Raw genomic sequence first — 21,165 nt, 5'->3', positions numbered from 1 at the left:
GCACTTAGTGGGTGGTAAAAGAGGGAGCCACTGGCTTAAAAGCAACTATGTCTAAATAGATTGAAAAATATCTCTTGCATCCCCAGTGTTTGTCAGTCCACAGGAAAGAAATTAGACAATTTTTTCTTCAATTAAGTGGCTCTGTGTTTTCATGTGTAATAAGTGCAAACATTAAAACAGTGATATAAACAATTTTTCTAGTTAAGGAGTCTTTTCAAGCAAAGAAATAGCAACCTGCATAGTACCATAGGCAATAACATTACTTTCTTACACTTTTGCAAGTTAGAATCACAATAGAAATAATGTTTTTGTTTCAGTATTTATGTTCTTAAAGTTGAAGCCTGATTAAGTCAGAAAATGAATCAAATTTGCAAATTATTTTCAGCTGTGCAATCTGGTTATTTAAGAGTCTATGAATAAACAAATCTGTGGCTCTACCTAAAACAGTAAATAAATCCTTGATATATTATGCTATTAAAACTGCAGTATGGGGAATAAAGTCTAATCCTTAATATCAGACACTGAAACTCATAATAAAATAATTTTCTCCAGTAGCAATATGGTTATAATTACAATAGTATTAATAATGCATGTTAACAGAAAAAGACTCTTCCCTAGCAGTAGCCTCTACTTTAGGTTGGATGGAATTTTTTTTGTCATTAAAAGGCAAATAATTCATTATTCAGATGAATAACATCATAAATTCAAGTTGTAGAAAGATATTTTACTTAAAACTATTCACTTTTCCAACAACTAAGGATTAGTAAATTTTAGTATATCCATTTTGAAATATTATAAAATTAGAAGTTATTGTTACAATATACATAAGTGTTAAGTGACTTGAGTAATGTTTATTCTTTCTTTTTAAATAAAAACAGCTCTCTCTGCTCTTCTCTGCCATCCTATGAGCAGTTGCATTTGCTCCTTGTCATGTCTTGTCATAAGGCTCTCAGGGTCAAGAGATTCCCGGCCAAGAAATGAAAGAAGAATTGTTCCATTCCCCAATGGATTCAAATGAAAACTGGTAATAACATCAGGTACAACTCCAAGAGAAGACAATGGAGAAGAACCAAGCTGGGTCTGTAAGGGGCCCTATGTGAGGTGGCACATATATTTATTCTCTGTCAGAGTCACTTAAGCCTTACCATACCACTCTGAAAACCTCACTACTATCTGAACAGCTGGATGTGTTTTATTGGGAAAATGATTTTTCTCTTTGTGTCAGTGTTTTTACACTAGTGCTTTGGCTCAGTAATAAATAAGTGAGAGCTTTGTTGGAAAAAAATAAAAACAATATGAAAATTTCATATTCATAACAGCTAACTCTAGGAAAATTGGTATTTTTCTTTTCTTTTTTCTTTATGTTTGAACTCTACTAAAATAAACGTGTATTATTAATATAGTCAAAATTAAACCTATCAGTATAATGTAAAAGTTAAATACTTAATATTTTGTACATGCAGGTTTATTCCAGTTTCCAATTTATCCATCACCTATTTCTTTTCAGAAATTGTCTCTAAATCTTTTAATCTGGAGATTACAATTTATATAGGACCCAATGCTGGGTCATTGCAGAATGGTGCCCAGCTGAGGAGCACATGGCAGCAGAAATCTAGTGTGTGCTCTGCTTAAAATTTTGCGCAGCCACAGAGCTGTATCTACTCAAAGGGAGGTATGTCTGTTTGTGTGGGGAGAGGAGAGTTCTAATCTGCTCAAAGAAGCAACACATGTTAGCCGGGGTCTTAAGAACAAATGAGTTTTCGGTGGGAAGTGATATTTTCTTTCCAAGCAATTTAAATAAAACTAGTTCTGTAATTCAGAAGCCCATTTTTGTACTAGAATTTCTCATTCTGGGGGTAAGGAGGAGGATTGCATATGAAGAGAGTGGCTATCTATGGTGAGTTTCAGGTTGTTTGACCTTTGGGTGTGATGTTAGGTGTCTATGACTAAAGGCATCAGATGGAGCAAAAAAAAAAATTTTTTTTGAATAATTTAGCCAACTACACAGACAAGACTAACTTGTGTGCTTAACTCACAGAACCAAACTCTAGGAGAGTGATGGAAGGCACTCCAGAATGGGGCAAGTAGAGATGGGAGACAATCGGCAAAGACATAAAAGAAACACAGTCACCTAAAATCATACAAGTGTACAAAGCCTTAAAAAGTAGTTTTGTTACCCAGCCCAAGCTCGCTCTGCTCGCAGCAAGACAGGCTGATAAAGCGGGAGATAAGTTTTGGGGGCAAGGAATAATGACTTTAATCGGAAAGCTAGCAGACTGAGAAGATGGCACACTAGCATCTGAAAAAGATCATCTTGTCCCAGTCTGAATTCAGGTTCTTTTTATACAGAGTAGAGGGAAGAGGGAGGGGCCACTGCTGTGCGGACCAATGTCTGAGCAGGGCTGCTATAGGTTGCATCTGCCCCGCCCCTCTTACAGTTTTAATTATACTTTGTGTTTACATATAGGTGATGCTATTTGGAAGGAATTAATCTCTTTTTAAAGAATCCTACCTGCAATGTTCAAAATGTTTCTTCATATTGGCTAGCTTAAAATATAGAAAATAATATATACCTTTGATGACACATTTCAAAATATTTACATTTTCCAGATAATGACTGCAAATATTCAAAAAGAACATCATAAAATCCATTCGATAGGATATGAAATATAGAGACGTTTCGGGAATGAATAAAGTCAAACATTTTTTTTCTTCCTATAACTCTTCACTGATTTGGGAAGATGTGGATTCATAGTTCATATAAAAATTCAGTATAAAATATTTGCATTTTGGGGCTTCCCTGTTGGCGCAGTGGTTGAGAGTCCACCTGCCGATGCAGGGGACACGGGTTCGTGCCCCGGTCCGGGAGGATTCCACATGCCGTGGAGTGGCTGGGCCTGTGAGCCATGGCCGCTGGGCCTGCGCGTCCGGAGTCTGTGCTCCGCAACGGGAGAGGCCACAACAGTGAGAGGCCCGCGTACCACAAAAAAAAAAAAAAAAAAAAAGAAAAGAAAGAAAGACCCAATGCATATCCCCAATTCTTTTACCTGTTTGGCTTCATTCCTGTCTCACATCACATTTCCTTCTGCCCTTCATCACTGCAATAACTCTATTTTTCACCATTCCTCCCCCTTTCCCTCATTCTTGTTTCATAATTCTCCCAGATAGAAAACAGAGTGGAAAGCCTCCATATGTCACTTTGAATTTTTGACTGTCTTGTCAAACTATATCACCATTTAATTAGAGAAAGAGAGGACAAGTAGAAAACAGCAACAAATGTTTAACAAAGTTCAGGGAAGTCGAGGAGAGAAAGCTCCCTGTTTTCAAAGCGGACCAAGGAAAGTGTTATTTTCCCTGAAGTCAAGCTGACACACAAAGCTTGAAAAATAAAAATCGTCTTTCACATTGTGTTAAATTGTTGGTATTGTTTATATTGGTTGAGTCATATGGACTCTGTATTTCCCTATGTTTACTATTGGCTTGATTTTCCTCACCATTAATAAAAATAAAATTTAGAAGTTCACACCAAATAAAAACAATGAACTAAATTAAGAACAAAAGAGAACTACTTAGAATTACTAACTATTATATAATGAGTTCACATATTTTTTAAAGCAAGACCAAAAGAAGAATACAAACAAAATCCACCTTTTTTTAAAATTTGAGATATTCTCTGATTCTAAACTTTCCCAACACTGAAATGGTGATTCCTAAGAAACATTTTTAAAAGCCCATATCTTACAATATTTAACACAATGAAAATCCAGTCATAATGTATCTCATAGCTTGAAAAACCCTTTGCTATTCCTTTGGGCAACTAGGCAAAGAGAACTGAAAACCAAGGGAAAAGAGTTGCTGTGATGTATCAGAATGCATTATCAACACAGGGTCAGGAAGTAAGAGCTGAACTCTGACAAGGGCACACCCTTAAGGAAAGGCAGCCACCAGTGGGAAGTCCCATAGACAGTGAGGATTTGTCAGGAAGGACTGGATCCAAGGGTTACAGCTGAAAATGCTAAAAGAAAAATTCAGGGACAGAGTTGTCAGCAGCCCCAACTAAAAGCCAAGTTTCCTCATGTGTGAGTGAAGCTTGGTAACAGGGAAGCTAAAGGAGTCTGTATTTGAAGCAAAAGGCAAGCAGATAGGAACACTTTGAGATGGATTTTATTTTCTAGAAGAAAGGTGAGAACAAGCAAGGCAGAATTCTCATGCTCTGAGAAGAGCCAGAAAAAAATATATAAATACATATATATATACATACATATTTTTTTTACTGAAATTGGAATTAGGTATGATGACCCCTTTGAATGTCTGACTGCCTGATCAAACTATACCACAATCTAATTGAAGAAAGAGAAGACTGGAGAAAAGGAGGAAATATTCAAAAGTTCAGTCAAAGTTAACCTGAGTAACAGTCCCTGCACGTTAGAACCAGGACATGTGATAAATAGTGATAAATGTTAACAGGATAGGAAAAATGCAGAAAGGAGTGCTGAGAGTGGGCTTCAGTTTCAGAGAATACAGGAGGAGCACCAAGCCTTAAATCAGGGATGATCTTTATTACAGTCTATTCAAGGAAGTGTCTGATACCAAACTCCCCTCACCATTGAGTCAGAAGCCTGTGGTTGCATACAAATTCCTGCCTACCATGATCTGGATACTGGGTGGGCAAAGCTTAACAGAGATTACTGGGCACTTTTATTCTTTGACTACAACTATCTTTTTCAGAAGTGAATAAGTCAACATACAGAAGATCCCTGAAATAAGGACCTGATCAAGACTAACATCATCCATAAGTCAAGATATAAGGCTAAAATTTCATTTGTGCCTCTTATTCTCTTCCTGGTAGCTTTGTGGATGCCTAAAGATTGTGACTATTCAATGTCCTACTTTTGCACAAAGGAAATGTTGATACTTTTGCATCAAACATGGAAACACAAAATGCAGCAGGATCCTTGTTTCTGAAGGCATCGTGTCTTACCTCCATCTACTTTCTCATAATTTGTAAAGCCTTAATAAAATTATGTCAACCACCTTCTGTATTGGAGGAAAAGAACAATATTTCTAAGAAAAGAATGACAAAGATAAAATGAGAATTCTTAAGTTGTAATTCCAGTGGGATATTTTTAAGGCTTAGCCAATTTCCATCACATCCAGATCTAACTTTTTCTAAAACACTACAATTTTTGGTAAAAAGCAATTATTCAGTGTAAAGAGGATTTCCCACAATTTGTGAAATTGGGTTCATTTCAGTGCAAATGATAGAAACCCTGACTGAAGCTGTCTTAAGCAAAAAGTAGTTTATTGATTTGTGTTACTGGCTGAATACTAATAATATATTTGGGGTCTGGTTTCTTACATTTTCTTGGGCAACCTCAGCATTACTCCTCAACCTCAGAAGGATGCTTCCCTTGTGGTTACATGGTAGCAGCCAATTAATTTCCAACCAACAGATAAGAAGGAAATTTCTTTCTGAGTGTTCCTATACAGGTCATACGATTCATACTTAAAGCTTAGTTTTGGTCATCTGCTCATCTCTAAGCAAAATGGCTTTGGCCTAAGTCACTTTTGCAGACTTTGAAGATGAGAGTGGATCCCCAGCTAGCCTACATAGAATGATGGATAGGGAAATCCCTGAAGCTAATTTTAGGGGTTGTTAAGGTAACAAAAAAGATATCACTTGTTTATAATCATTAAATAATTCTGTTGATGGCAAAGCCAGAGGAGGAGTAAAATACTTAGTTCTAACTATATAAAAATTGCCAACATTTTAGATTATTTTTATCTAATTCTTTTATATTAATAATCAAAGATAACCCAAATATCAACCAAAATACTCATTTCACTTTGAAGTGGTTTTCAAAATACTTAAATATCAGATTGTAACTTTTAATAAACGCACAAAGATTTACCCACTTTCATTACCACTTTTACACTGTATGTTTAATGCAGTACATGGTCTAGGGATCAATAGGGAACATTTGTTGCTTTCTTCTTGTTTATAAACTATACACTAATGTACATTCACACCAGTATCTGTGTTCAGACATGGTGAGGAGAATCAGAAAGAAAGAAACCAGTATGGCATAGCTTTCATTTGAGCATCTAAAACTAAACCTAGGTTGGTTCTCTAGGCATGTAGGAAACATTCACCTGCATTTCCATCATACAAGAAGCACTTGTGTCATTTGGAGACAGACTGAGTTGGATGCTTATGCATGTCTACAATTAACCAGCAATGACTCTAGTTTGGGATAATTTTCAAGCCAGCTAGCTACATAGGACACTTGCCAATTTTTAAATTAGCAGTCAATCAGTCCTATACTCTTTCTCTTTTTAGTAACCTGTTTTGTTCCCTGGTTACGTTCCTGGAATGTACAAGCAGGAAGAAGGAACTTCCCACTTGCCTATGCCTCTGCATATGAAAAGTTGTCTCCTCTCAGGCACAATATTCTTCAGAGTATGAAAACAATAATATAACATTTTTCCAATAGCACAAACATAACACCCTGAAGAGAAGTAACATTAAAATATAAGATGAAATTGTATCATTTTAGAAGCACTCATTACTGGATATGCGTGGAAATCCCTGCATTCACTCCATTGCTTTATTTATTATAGATGCTCTGTGCAGAGCTGAAAATGTAAGAAATCAATCATTAACTCATTCAACATGTGAAGTACACTTTATACAGATATATATAGATATGTATATAAACACAGACACTTACATACAGCATACATATAGAATTCCATTTTCTTTCTATGATCACTATAGTATATATTTTTTTTAAAAAGTAACTGAAAATATCCATCCCCAAATTTTAAAATTCTCCAGATTAAAAAATAATAATAAGGGCTTCCCTGGTGGCATAGTGGTTAAGAATCTGCCTGCCAATGCAGGGGACATTGTTGTGCGCCACAACTACTGAGCCTGTGCTCTAGAGCTCGCGTGCCACAACTACTGAGCCCGTGTGCCACAACTATTGAAGTCCGTGCGCCTAGAGCCCGTGCTCTTCAACAAGAGAAGCCACCGCAATGAGAAGCCCGTGCACCGCAACGAAGAGTAGCTCCTGCTCATCGCAACTAGAGAAAGCCTGCGCACAGCAACGAAGACCCAATGCAGCCAAACATAAATAAATTTAATAAATAAATTTAAAAATAATAATAATAGGGCTTCCCTGGTGGCGCAGTGTTGAGAGTCCTCCTGCCGATGCAGGGGACACGGGTGCATGCCCCGGTCCGGGAAGATCCCACATGCCGTGGAGCGGCTAGGCCTGCGAGCCATGGCCGCTGAGCCTGTGCGTCTGGAGCCTGTTCTCCACAACGGGAGAGGCCACAACAGTGAGAGGCCCACGTACCGTAAAAAAAAAATAATAATAATAAAACATATATAAAAACACAACTGTATATACATGCATACACAGGCGTATATAGTGTATATAGTATATATATAGTGTATATGTATATGTATGTGTGTAATATTTATTTTCTCTTATGTGCATACCAATACATACCATTCCTAGTAAATCAATTACAGGTTAACTTGACTTTTCCATTTTTATTTGTTTTACATCAAATTGCTACTTTAGCCAAACAGAAAATGTTCCATACTACACTGCTTTTGGTGCCCACATGAATTTAGCCATTTATTCCAACTAGATATGTCCTGTCTAAATATGATTGCTTTTTATAGGAAGTATGGTCTGATGTGTTCATACCACACAAGCTAAAAGCCACTTACATTCATTAATTCCATTTTTAATAGCTTTATTGATATATAATTTGCATGCCATACGATTCATCCATTTAAGGTGTACAGTTCAATGGTTTTTAGTATATTAACATAGTTAATACATAGTTTTGTATGTGCATATGTTTTATTTCTCTTGATACATACCTAGGAGTGGAATTGCTGGTTCATATGGTAACTCCGTACTTAACATTCTGTAGGTCTTCTAAACTGTTTTCCAAAGACGCTGTGCTATTTTACATTCCTACCAGCAGTGTATGAGGGCTGTGATTTCTCCACATTCTCACCAACAATTATAATCTGTCAATTTTGTTATAGCCATCCTACTTGGTGTGAAGTAGTATCTTATTGTGCTTTTTTTGCATTTCTCTGATGGCTAAAGACATTGAGCATCTTTTCATGTGTTTACTGGACATTTGTATCTATTCTTTGACAGAATATTTATCCACAGTGTTTGTCCATTTTTAATTGAGTAATTTGCCCTTTTATTGTTGCTTTGTAAGAGTTCTTTACATATTCTAAATACAAGTCCTCTATCAAACATATGATTTGCAAATATTTTCTCTCATTCTGTGGCCTTTTTAATTTCTTCACATTATCCTTTGAAGTACAAAATTAATTTTTATAAAATCTAATTATTTGTTTTTTCTTCTATTGTTTGTACTTTTGTGTGTGTGTGTGTGTGGTACGCGGGCCTCTCACTCTTGTGGCCTCTCCGTTGCGGAGCACAGGCTCCGGACGCGCAGGCTCAGTGGCCATGGCTCACGGGCCCAGCCACTCCGCGGCATGTGGGAACTTCCCGGACCGGGGCATGCACCCGTGTCCCCTGCATCGGCAGGCGGACTCTCAATCACTGCGCCACCAGGGAAGCCCTGTTTGCACTTTTGATGTCCTATTTAAGAAACCATTGACTAATTCAAAATCACAAAGATTTATGCTTATGTTTTCTCCTAAGAGTTTTATAGTTTTAGTTCTTACACCTAGTTCTTTGATCCATTTTTATTTAACTTACATATATGATATCAAGTAGGGGTTCAACTTGATTATTTTGTGTATGGATATCCAGGACCGTTTGTTAAAAAGACTATTCTTTCCCCCACTGAAGGATCTTGGCATTGTTGTAAAAAATTAGTTGGGCATAAATGTGAGGGTTTATTCTGGACTCTCAATTCTGTTTTAATGTTCTGTATATGCCAGTCTTGATTACTATAGCTTTGTTGTAAGCTTTAAAGTCTGAAAGTGTGAGTCTCTACATTTGTTATTTTTTTTTTTTTTGAAGATCATTTTGGCTATTCTAGATCCCTTGAATTTCCACATGAATTTTAGGAGCAGTTTGTAATTTTCTGCAAAGTAGCTAGCTGTAATTTTGAAAAAGATTGCATTGAATCTGTAGATCAATTTGGGAATATTGCCAAATACTGCCATCTTAACAATATTAAGACTTCCAATCCATGAAAAATAGAATGTTTTTCCATTTATTGTTTTCTGTTAGCTATGCTATACAGTATTTAGAGCATAAGTTTTGTATTTCTTTTGTTTAATTTCTATGTGTGTACTATTCTTTTTGATACTATTATAAATAAAATTGTTTTCTTAATTTCATTTTTGGAATCTCCTTTGCAAATATATAGAGATACAATTTTTAAATATATTGATCTTGAATCCTGCAAACTTGCTGAACTTTATTAGTTCTACTAGTTTTTTTAGTGAATTCCTTAGGATTTTCTATAATAAGATCATGCCATCTGCAAATGAGGATAGTTTTAATTCTTCCTTTCCAATCTGTCTGCCTTTATTTTTCCCATTTTATTGCCTAATTGTCCTACCTAGAACCCCCAGTACAATGTTGAATAGAAGTGGTGAGAGTGGACATCCTTGTTTTGCTCTGGATCTTAGGAAAAAACATTTAGTCTTTCACCATTAAGTGTAATGTTGCCTGTAGGGTTTTTGTAGGTGTCCTTTGCCGAGCTGAGGAACCTCATTAATTCTTAATGAAGGTAAAATATATGCTAAGGGACAAGGGTCCAGCTGGTAGCTCTCTAGTTCAAATGACAGAATAAGTGAACCAATGTATCCTAAATCTAACAAAATTGAGACTTTTTTTCACATGTACTCAGTGAAACCTCACACTGTGTCTCATGTCTTAACAGACAAATAAAACAACTCTCAGGAACTTTGTGTAACTTACCCCAAATCATGAACACTATAGCAATGCCAGGATTTGACCCAAAGGCACTCAGTGTCCAGGAAAAACACAGACTAGTATGAAATAGTGATATTAGGCTTGGCTAAAAATGCTTTTGGTGAAAAAATATGAAAGGATTCTTCCTACTGAACCAGATAATTTAAAGATAATTGGCTCCTTTTGCTATTGTTCTTTCAGGACCCTGAACCTTTTTTCCACTAAACCACAACTTTCTTAAAATACAGCTTTAACTTATACTACTGTTATAGTATAGATATGCAAAATTTTTTAATCAACTGCTTCATGTCTTTCTGCTCCAGGCAGTGATATTCAGTTGCGGGTTTAATAGACAAAAATATATGTTTTCTACAAAAAAAAAAAAATTACTTACAACGATAGGTTCTTTAACAGTTGTTTTTGTTTTCTTTTTCCTCCTCTAGTTAGAAGATAGAATTAATCTTAGGAGTTCTGGCAATTTCTGAGCATTATTAACACACACACGCATCTAGTTATCTGACAATGGTCTTCTTGAATTCAGATACACTTTCAGACAGAAGACAGGGCTGAAAACCATTTTGGGGGAAAAAAAACGAGTTTCCTCCTATTAAAAGGATAATTTTAAGTCAGTGCTTTTAAGGCCATGCTATTATGTGCATCTTTAAAAAGTGGGAGAATGTAATCTAAGGCCAGAGCTGATAAATTGGAGGGTCATCTGTCTGATAGGGCAAATAGAATTTTTTCAAAATTGTATTTGGAAAATGAGCCAAATATTTGGAATTCAGCTCCATCCAAAGGCGAAGAATATTCTCCAAAGGAATAACTGTAAATGGAAGGAAGGAAAGGCAATCTGCTTGTGCTTATTTTTAGCTGCCAGTTCATTATGCTGCATGACAAAATCACATGGAGATTTCAATCTGGCATACACACTCACTCTGTGTTTGGCAGTTTGTCCCTTGCCAGGGGTTTTCTGAGCAGAATTCTGATGTGATGGGGCTTCCTTACTACCATGTAACACAAAAGGGAAGAAAAGAAAGAAAGAAAGAAAGAGAAAGAGAGAGAGAGAGAGAGAGAGAGTGGGAGGTAGGGAGGGAGGGAAAGGAAGAAAGGGAGAGAGAGAGAGAAAGGAAGACAGGAAGAGAAAGAAAGAAAGAGAAAGAAAGAAAGGAAGGAAGGAAGGAAGGAAGGAAGAAAGAAAGAAAGAGGAAGAAGAGAGGGAAGGAGGGAGGGTGGGAGGAAGAAAAAATATAAATATAAATATAAATATAAATATATATATATATATATATAATATTTCACCATGAGTGGGTATCACCACACTAAATGAGACGTCGGCACAGCAATATCTGATAAGACTACAAATATATCTCAGAATTCACTTCTTTATACTTTCAATTTCTATTGACTAAGCAGCAAAACATCAGATTCACTTAAAACACACATTCCAGGAAACAAACTTTGATTTATGTTCTTGAAATTACATTTCCTTTCTATCTCTTAAATCGAGTTTTGAGTTTCTTTCTTAACTTTACCCTGCACTGAGCATCCATCATATTCTCCCAGAGCTACATCCACAGTCTTTTATGGTGATTCAAAGTGACTAGCAAAAACCTCCCACGTATTGACTCTGTTTAACCAATATTAAAGGCATATTCAGGGAATCGGTCAATTTCCAGTTGATGTATGTCTAGAAAATGTGAAACACTTTCTTTTCTTTACTTCTCAGAATTGAATACTACAGGATAGCTCTTGTGAGAAAAACATAAATCATAATTATTATATAGAAAGAATAGCACAGGGCACCATATGGAACATAATCCCAAGTATTGGGAATTTTCTGTTAGCTGTGAGGAAATTCCAGAGCTAAATGCAATACCCAAAGTAACTGGGCCTCAACTCACATGGTTACAGTACCCGTACTTAGATAGAGTCAGATATGTCATAGACGATAAATAAACGCTTGTTGAATTGAGCTGAAGTAGCTCAGGGTTACTTTCTTCCCTTTCTCTGGTGATTCCCAATGCCAAAAATGGTATTTAGAGCAACAAAACTAGGGTAGTGTGTGGTATTTAGAGTGACCTCAGTGAGTTATGCTGAACAATGCATTGTTGCTTTTCACGAACACAGGTGAAATCTTCCCCGATAAAAACTAACCCTGGGGCTTCCCTGGTGACGCAGTGGTTGAGAGTCTGCCTGCCGATGCAAGGGACACGGGTGTGTGCCCCGGTCCGGGAAGATCCCACATGCCGCGGAGCCGCTGAGCCCGTGATCCATGGCTGCTGAGCCTGTGCGTCCGGAGCCTGTGCTCCGCAACGGGAGAGGCCACAACAGTGAGAGGCCCGCGTACTGGAAAAAAAAAAAAAAAAAAAGAGAAAAAGAAAGAAAACTAACTCTGAAAATGCAATAACCAGAGAATGCAGAAGTCAAATTTGAATATATGCAGAGGCTTTGTCATTCCAAGAAATTATGTGCACTCTGCAATTTTATTTATCCATCACCATAATCCTCTTAACTGAAGGAGCAAGATAAGTGAATAATGTTTGAGAAAATGTTGCATTTTGCACAGAGTACTGAGGAATATGCAACACAATAACCAATATTAGAATGAAAGTGAGAATGGAAATTGTCACTAATCTAAGACCCTAACTGAACAGCTTTAAAATAGATTGTTCTTGCAAAGTGTACAATTTGAAAATATTACCAAAAGTTTTTAAAATTTCCTTATTGTTGTTTTGAGTAACATCGCTTATAGGAATTTATCCTAAAAATGATTTCTGATTCACCCAAAGACATTTTACAAAGATCTTCTTCCTAACAGCAGGAAATTCAAAGCAAACTAAATGCTGAAGAATAGATTATTTATTTCTGTGTAATCTTATAACTGTTAGGATCAGTATGTTTAAATGTACAAATAGATACTAAGTGAAAAGCGATATTTTAATATAGTTATATAATTAGAAAGATAAAACAATGTTTACAGTTGTTTAGACAATAGTTATGGGTAGTTTCACATACCATATCTATAATCAGAAAATTTTTGATAAAATATCATTTTACAGTGCAAACCAAGTTGCATAAGAAACTTACCATCTGAAAGCATATGTAGTAATTTATTTTTGAAACATATACTCCATGAGACCAAGAGTTTCAGTGTGTTCATATTTGCATCCCAAGCTCCTAGCACTGTGCTCAGCCCATAGAAGGTGTTTAATAAATGTTGTTTGAGTGAACATAATCTATTGATCAATCAGAGATAAAATGAAGCTTTCAATTCTCTCTCCTGGAATTGTGCCGAATTCCAACAATTAGCTTTCCTTGTTTCTAGTGCTGTCATTTCACAAATCACCCCTCCTCTCTAGTGGAGAAAAAATAAACACTATGGGCCTCCAATTCCTACTTATTTAAATTTTAATCCTTCCAAAATATAAAAGCAATGCACTTCATCTTAGTCTAATTTCTTTTCAGAAATGATATTTTGTGAAAAAGTGTATCTCAGTCAAGGATGAACAAAAACATTTTGATTATATTGGATTTATCATTATGGGTTCATCTATTCAGCTGCCCTTACTAAAAATAACAATCATAGTCTGTCCATATCTGCATGACCTTAGATAGTAATTTGAAAAATTTATCCAATGGCCATCTCTCTCTAAATATAAAAGTAATAAATTCTCCTTAAACTAACATCAGGTAATGAAATAAGCCTTTTTGAAACAACACCTCTGCCCTCCCCCACAACACAAACAATTTCTCCTGAGTGGCTTGGAAGAAAAATAGAAACTGTTATTATTATCCCAATAAAATAACATAAGTAGTATTGTATAATATTATTATAACACCAAGTATATGTTCAGCAAAATTACCTTGCCCTGAATGACTTCCCTTCAAGGAATATATTTTAATAACATTTATCTCATTGTAATACTTTCCTTTCAAGAGAGACTGCTCAATGTATTCATTACTTCTACATTTTGAAACACTGTCTCCAAGGAAAAAAGGAAACATGAATACAATCTATGGCAAAATGATAAGTAAAGGAAATTGACCTAGTTATGTCTGAATTATCACACAGGCTGCTCTTCGCGCAGGAGTTGCCATCCCTGTGAAAGCCACACCTCTTAGTTGCAGGCACAGGGGGACGTCCACCAAAGCACAATTTAAGCCAAGAAGCTTTGTGTGATAAGCAAAAGCCTGTAGGTGAAACATACCCAGTGCTCCAAGTTATTTCAGAAATGTGTGTGTCAACGTCTCCAAAGGGAGAAATGCATAAGGAAACAACAGTTCTTAAAGTGTAGTCTACTTTAGTTCACTACAGTGCAGAATAGATATTTCTTTGATGCCTGATTCTGTAAGCTCAGTACCATCCACAGGGATTTCCAAGAAAAGAGGAGAAAAATCACAATTCTTTTGAGAAAAAGAATGTCCCCTTTCCTTAATAAACTTCAAAGACATCAGAGAAAAAATAAGAAATGGAGTATAGTTCCTATTGTCTCAATATAGCACTCATCTCTCTCTGTCTGTCAGACTCCTTTTACATTTATTCTTAAAAACAAGAATTAGAATCTTACCAGCTCTGGACATAGAATCTGTAAATTAAAAATATATAGGATCTAAAACTTTGTATTTTCTTCAAGAGCAAGGGAAGTCCCTCTTTCACATCTCTATTTACCAGAGGACAGAAGCTACTAAGTTCAAGCAGTCAGTATTATTATACCTTATTTTGAAACTTTCTGATTCAGTGATTCACTCATTTATTCATTCAACAAATTTTTACAGAGTGTCTATATATATTGTGAAATGTGTTCTTTACTGGGGATACAGTAGTTTAAAAAAAAATGCTTGCTCTTATGTATCTTACATAGTAAAATAAACAAAAAAATAACATAAAAATAAGTTAATTGCATAGTTGTTAGAAGGAAGTACTATTTTTAAAAAACAGGAACAGAACAGAGAGCCCAGAAGTAGATCCACATAAATATAGTCAACTGATTTTTGACAAAGAAACAACAGAAAGACAATGGAGCAAAGATAATCTTTTCAACAAATGTTGCTGGAACAAATGGACATCCACATGCAAAAAAAAAAAAAAAAGAAAAGAAAAAGAAATGAACGTAGACACAAACCTTACACCCTGCATAAAAATTAACTCAAAATGGATAACAAACCTAAATGTAAAACAGCACAAAACTTTAAAACCCCTAAAAGATAACATAGGAGAAAACGTAGATGAACTTTGGTGTGGTGATAACTTTTTATTTTTTAAACATGGAACACTTCATGAATTTGCACATCATCCTTACACAGGGGTCATGCTAATCTTCTCTGTATCGTTCCAATTTTAGTACATGTGCTGCTGAAGTGAGCATGGCAATAACTTTTTAGATACAACGCCAAAGGCACACCCCATGAAAAGAAATAATTGATAAGTTGTACTTCATTAAATTTAAAAATTTCTGCTCGGTGAAAGACAATGTCAAGATAATAAGAAGAAAAACCACAGACTGGGAAAAACTATTTGCAAAGGACACATCTGATGAAGGACTGTTATCCAAAATAGGCAAAGAACTTTTAAAACTCAACAGTAAGAAAACAAACAAGCTGATTAAAAAATGGGCCAAAGACCTTAACAGAAACCTCACTAAAGAAGATATACAGGGGCTTCCCTGGTGCTGCAGTGGTTAAGAATCTGCCTGCCAATGCAGAGGACACAGGTTCAAGCCCTGGTCCGGGAAGGTCCCACATGCCACAGAGCAACTAAGCCCGTGCACCACAACTACTGAGCCTGCGCTCTAGAGCCTGCAAGCCACAACTACTGGGCCCACGAGCCACAACTACTGAAGCCCATGTGCCTAGAGCCCGTGCTTCACAACAAGAGAGGCCATCACAGTGAGAAGCCTGCACACCACAACAAAGAGTAGCCCACACTCACCACAATTAAAGAAAGCCTGCACGCAGCAAACAAAGACCCAACACATCCATAACTAAATAAATAAATAAATTTATATTTTAAAAAAGAAGATATACAGATGGCAAATAAACATACAAAAAAGATATTCCACATCATAAGTCTTGAGGGAAGTGCAAATTAAAACAACAATGAGATACCGCTACACATCTATCAGAATGGCCCAAATCCAGAATGCTGGCAACACCAAATGCTGGAGAAAATGTAGAACAACAGAATTCTCATTCATTGCTAGTGGGAATGCAAAATAGTTCAGATACTTCAGAAGAGAGTTTGACAGTTTCTTACAAATGTAAACATTCTCTTACCGTATGATTCAGCAGTCACGCTCCTTGGTATTTACCGAAAGGACTTAAAAACATGTCCACACAAAAACCTGCCCACAGATGTTTATAGCAGATTTATTCATAATTGCCAAAATGTGGAAGCAACCAAGATTTCCTTCAGCAAGTGAATGGATAAATAAACTGTGGTTCATCTAGACAATGGAATATTATTCAACGTGAAAAAGAAATGAGCTATCAAAAAAGGAAAAGACATGGAGAAAATTTAACTGCATATTACTAAGTGAAAGAAGTGAATCTGAAAAGGCTACATACTGTATGATTCCAACTATATGATATTTTGGAAAAAGGAAAACTATGGAAACAGTAAAAAAAAAAAAAATCAGGGGTTGATGGAGAGGAGGAGTGTGATGAATATATAGCGCAGAGAGGATTCTTAGAGGAGTGAAAATATTCTGTGTGATGCTGTAATTAGAGATACATGTTATTATACTTTTGTCCAAACCCATAGAATGTACAACACCAAAAATGAAATGTAATGTTGTAATGTAAACTATGAACTTCGGGTGATAATGATGTGTCAATGAAGGTTCATCAGTTGTAACAAATGGTACCACTCTGGTGGGGATGTTGATAATGAGGGAGCCTGTGCATGTGTGAGGGGGCAGGGAGTAATGTGAGGTATGTCTCTACATTCCCCCTTAGTTCTGATGTGAACTTTAAACTGCTTTTCTAAAAAAAATGTCTTAATTAAAAGAAATAATAATAAGTACAAAAGCAGATCAGAGAGAGTGATTGGGAATTTTGAAAGGAATGGCTGTGGTAATGTTCACTAAGAATGTGACATCTGGCCAAGAAAATGAAGGAAGCGATAGAATGATCCATGCAGCTGCCTGAGGGAAAAAAGTTCCAGTCAGAGGAAGCAGCTAAAACAAAGTCCATGAGGTGCGAATAGGCTGGCATCTTGGGGAACAGCAAGAAATCCAGTGCAACCAATAAAGAATGAGCCAGTGAGAGAGTATAAAGTGATGCAGTGGGAAAGGTAACAGAGTCCAGATCATACAGGGCTCTGTGGACCCTTTGTCAAGATGAGGAAGTTTCCTTCTACTCCAGGTTTACTGAGAGTTTTTTATCATGAATGGATGTGGAGTTTTGTAAAATAATTTTGTGCATAAAATAGAGAAGATTATGTGTTTTTTTATTCTGTTGATATGGTAAATTATAGTCACTGATTTTGGAATGTTGAAACTGTTTTCCATTCCTGGGAGAAACCCCATTTGGTCATGATATATATTTCATTTTTATATATTACAGGATTCAATTTGTTTAAATTTCCTGATAATCTTTATCTATGTTCACAAGGGTTACTGACTGTAGTTTCTTATAGGTAGTCTACTGTGTTTTATCTAAACTGATGGACTTGCCTTTTATATGTAATGTTATTATTGTTATAGTTGGATTTCAACCTATCATATTGCTTTCTGTTTTTTTATTTGCTACCTCTGTTATTTATTCCTTTATTCCTCTTTCCCACCTTCTTCTGTATTAATTATTATTTATTTTTCTTTTTTATCTCTACTATTGGCTTAAAAACTATGTCACTTTTTAAAAATTTTAGTGAATTTCTCAAGGGTGTACAATAAACATTTTTAACTTAGTATTAGTACTATCAAATATTTTTACACCATTCATGTATACTTCCATTCCCTCTTTCCCAACTTTTGAACTATTTTTCATACATTTTACTTCTACATATGTCATAAACTCAGAGTACTTTATTACAATTTGTCTTTAAAATTGATTATCTTTTAAAGAGTTTAATGTTAAATTTCCATCAGATTTCATACTTCTGTCTGAGGAATTTCTTTGCACGTATCTTGCATTACAGGCCTCTGGCAATAAATTCTCTTGGTCTTTGTTTGAAAAAGTATTTATTATGCCTCCATTTTTGAAAGATATTTTCATTAGATATAGAAATCCAGTTGACATTATTGTTTGTTTCAGCATTTTAAACATTCCCATTCAACTGTCTTCTGTCCTGTAAAATCTTTGTTGAAAACTCTGAGTATTTCTTACCTTTGGTCCTCTCTACATAATGCTTCACTCCCGCCCCCCTCATAGGCTCCCTTTAAGTTTTATTTTTATCTTTGGTTTTTAGAAGATTGACTATGATGTGTCTGTGTGAAGTTGTTTTCATTGTTGTTGTTTGTTTTATTTTGTTTTGATATCTGTATTGCTTAAGGCTATCTGGGCTTCTTGGATCTGGGGTTGCCTGTCTTTCATTAATGCTGTAAAATGTAACATATTATACCACCTGGTCCCTCCCCTGCCCTCTTTGATTTATTGCCCGTCTTTGGATCAATTTTCTGGGCTCAAATCCTTATTTCTTATAGTACAGGCCCAAGAATAGATTTAAAAATCTAAATTCAGCCTCTACTTAGGTACTCCAACCTCACCCTTCTTAGTATCACTGCTTTTTGAGTCTCAGTTAGTGCATGTGATGCACAGGTTCCCAGATTCTTTAGCTCTGAAATGAGAATCATGTCTATATGTTAATGTTTCTGGGGAAAAAAAATTAGGTTATTCAATATTTATTAGATGACATAGTCTTTTGCACAAGACCTGCTAATTCTATTTATTTGAACTGGCCAAAGCTCTTTGGGTAAAATTCCACACAACTGCTTTTCTATAAAAGCCATTGAATAAAAAATTGAATTGTTATCCTGTGAATATGCTGATTTTACTAAATATTTGCATCCATCAGGAGAGTCAAGGTTATGCTTTGCAATAATTCCAAATTTAGTGACTTAGAATTATAACTGTTTTGCTATACCTTGCTCTGCTGTACATCATCTTATTCAGGACACCACACTGCAACTCAGTTGCTTCCACAATTGCCAAGACTGAAAAAAGGGACATGGTGAATCATGCACTAGACATTAAATCTCCCACCTGCAAGTGACACCCATTACTTCCACCCATTTCAATGATCAACTAAGTCACATGACCACACCTAACTTCAAGAAATGCCAGGAGAAATTTTTGGTTAAAAGCACTAATAAAAACCAAAACATTAATTGCTGTTTTTCTATAAGTTAAAAAAAACTAATCATTAAAATTTTCATCATTACCTTAATCTGATAGCAATAATTAGTAAGTATATGCAATATTATTTTTGATATTTAGTCAGATAGCATTATAGTAACTATTATGCCCATATTCCTTTCTAAATAAAAAAAATAGTTTCCTTGTCTTCTGTATATTCCAGAGTTTCATAGGGAATTTAGTTATCTCTGAGATCTGCATTTTTTTTGTCCATAATGTTTCTTTTCTTTGGGTGGTCAGAAATAAATGCATCTGGACCTAGCCTTTATGATCAGTTATTTTAATTTCTTAATCATCTAATTTCTTAATCATCTGTTCTGGGAAAATACAGTTTTCCTTTAGTGTTTATTTTTCCTGCCCTGAGAACTGTTTGTTTCTAGCATCTGTTCCTCTGCCTTCCTCTGTCAACACAGAAGCAGGCAAAGCTTTGGGGGTTTGGCAACACCTTCATCTGCTGCAAATCCATTGCTCTTGCCATGTTTTATTGCTACAGTCCCTGGAAAACAGTTGTTAAAGCAATGCACTGACTGGGACTGGACATCCAAAGGGTAAACTTAACATTTTCTCATCAAACCAGAAAGTGCTGCTCTGTGTTGGGGAAGAAGATCCATCATTTGACCACTGGAACCTATTTTGACAGGCCCCTCCTTCCAGAAGAGAGTGTCAGAATTGAAAAGTTTGCTGAGGATATGTGCACTTCAGTTCTTCTTTAAGTACTGGGAGATTTAAGATTTATTAGGCTTCTTTCTTCAACCTTCATCTTGGATTCCATTTGAGCATTTGCAAGGCTTATAATAAATTAACCAGGGACTTCCCTGGTGGCACAGTGGTTAAGAATCCACCTGCCAATGCAGGGGACACAGGTTCGAGCCCTGGTCCAGGAAGATCCCACATGCCGCGGAGCAACTAAGCCGGTGCCCCACAACTACTGAGCCTGTGCTCTGGAGCCCACGAACCACAACTACTGAGCCCACGAGCCATAACTACTGAGCCCACGTGCCACAACTACTGAAGCCTGAGAGCCTAAAGCAGGTTCTCCGCAACAGGAGAAGCTACCGCAATGAGAAGCCTGCACACCACAATGAAGAGTAGCCCCCACTCGCCACAACTAGAGAAAGCCCGCACGCAGCAATGAAGACCCAACACAGCCAAAAATAAAATTAAATAAATAATTTTTTTAATTAAAAAATTAATTAATTAACCAACTCTTCACTACATACCCACCTCAATTCAAATATGCTTTCCATCTACTCCGCCTCTTGTATACGTGTCATTCACCTCCTTCACGCTATTAGCACTTTTCATTTGGTGACTTATAACTTCCAGTCCAGTGTTTTTCCACTACTATATAGGCAGAGGGCAGCCTTAACTTTTGGGAATTATTTAACTTCATTTATCTTGTCATACTTCCCATTTCCTCCCTGTGTATTTACTCCACATTATTTGGTTTTCTGTTTCAAACCAGAGGAACATATGACACTTTTATTTTTTAGCTGCTTCTCAAGAGGGCATTTTAACTGATTTTTCAGAGATTTGAGAATAATTGACAGCAGAGTAGTATATTCATCCTGAGACCCAAAGTAATCTAATGGTTTCGTTTTGTATTTTTATTGTTTTCATAATGGGATGAAACAGAAAAACTTCAAAACATTATTCCTAAAGATATGTACAATAATACTGATGAAAGATGAACAAAAATTCAGAGTAAATATACAAGGTACATGTGCATTATTTTAACAATGCATTTCACTCTAATTTTTTTATAACTATTACATCATATATTTTAGCTTTTATCCTTATAAGTGCTTGAAAACCACTAGAGAATTTCATACCAACTTTGACTCCTTCTAAGAAAATGGTTCATCTTATAAAAATA

The 21,165-nt window shown here is 35.9% G+C and overlaps 1 non-coding gene and 1 pseudogene across 1 annotated transcript; one reads left to right on the top strand and one right to left on the bottom strand.

Annotated features, from left to right (window-relative positions):
- Positions 1-930: 930 nt before the first annotated feature.
- LOC114891299 lies at positions 931-1,086 on the top strand (annotated as a pseudogene).
- Positions 1,087-15,194: 14,108 nt separating this feature from the next.
- Positions 15,195-15,301, bottom strand: LOC114891404. Its single transcript, XR_003792510.1, has one exon. It is a non-coding gene; the product is annotated as a U6 spliceosomal RNA (small nuclear RNA).
- Positions 15,302-21,165: the final 5,864 nt, after the last annotated feature.

Source organism: Monodon monoceros, unplaced genomic scaffold, assembly GCF_005190385.1.
Source record: "Monodon monoceros isolate NGI ecotype Baffin Bay Population unplaced genomic scaffold, NGI_Narwhal_1 Super_Scaffold_11, whole genome shotgun sequence".
Classification (NCBI taxonomy): domain Eukaryota; kingdom Metazoa; phylum Chordata; class Mammalia; order Artiodactyla; family Monodontidae; genus Monodon; species Monodon monoceros.
Note: the sequence above shows the minus strand (reverse complement) of the source record. Positions and strands in the feature narration are given on the sequence as shown.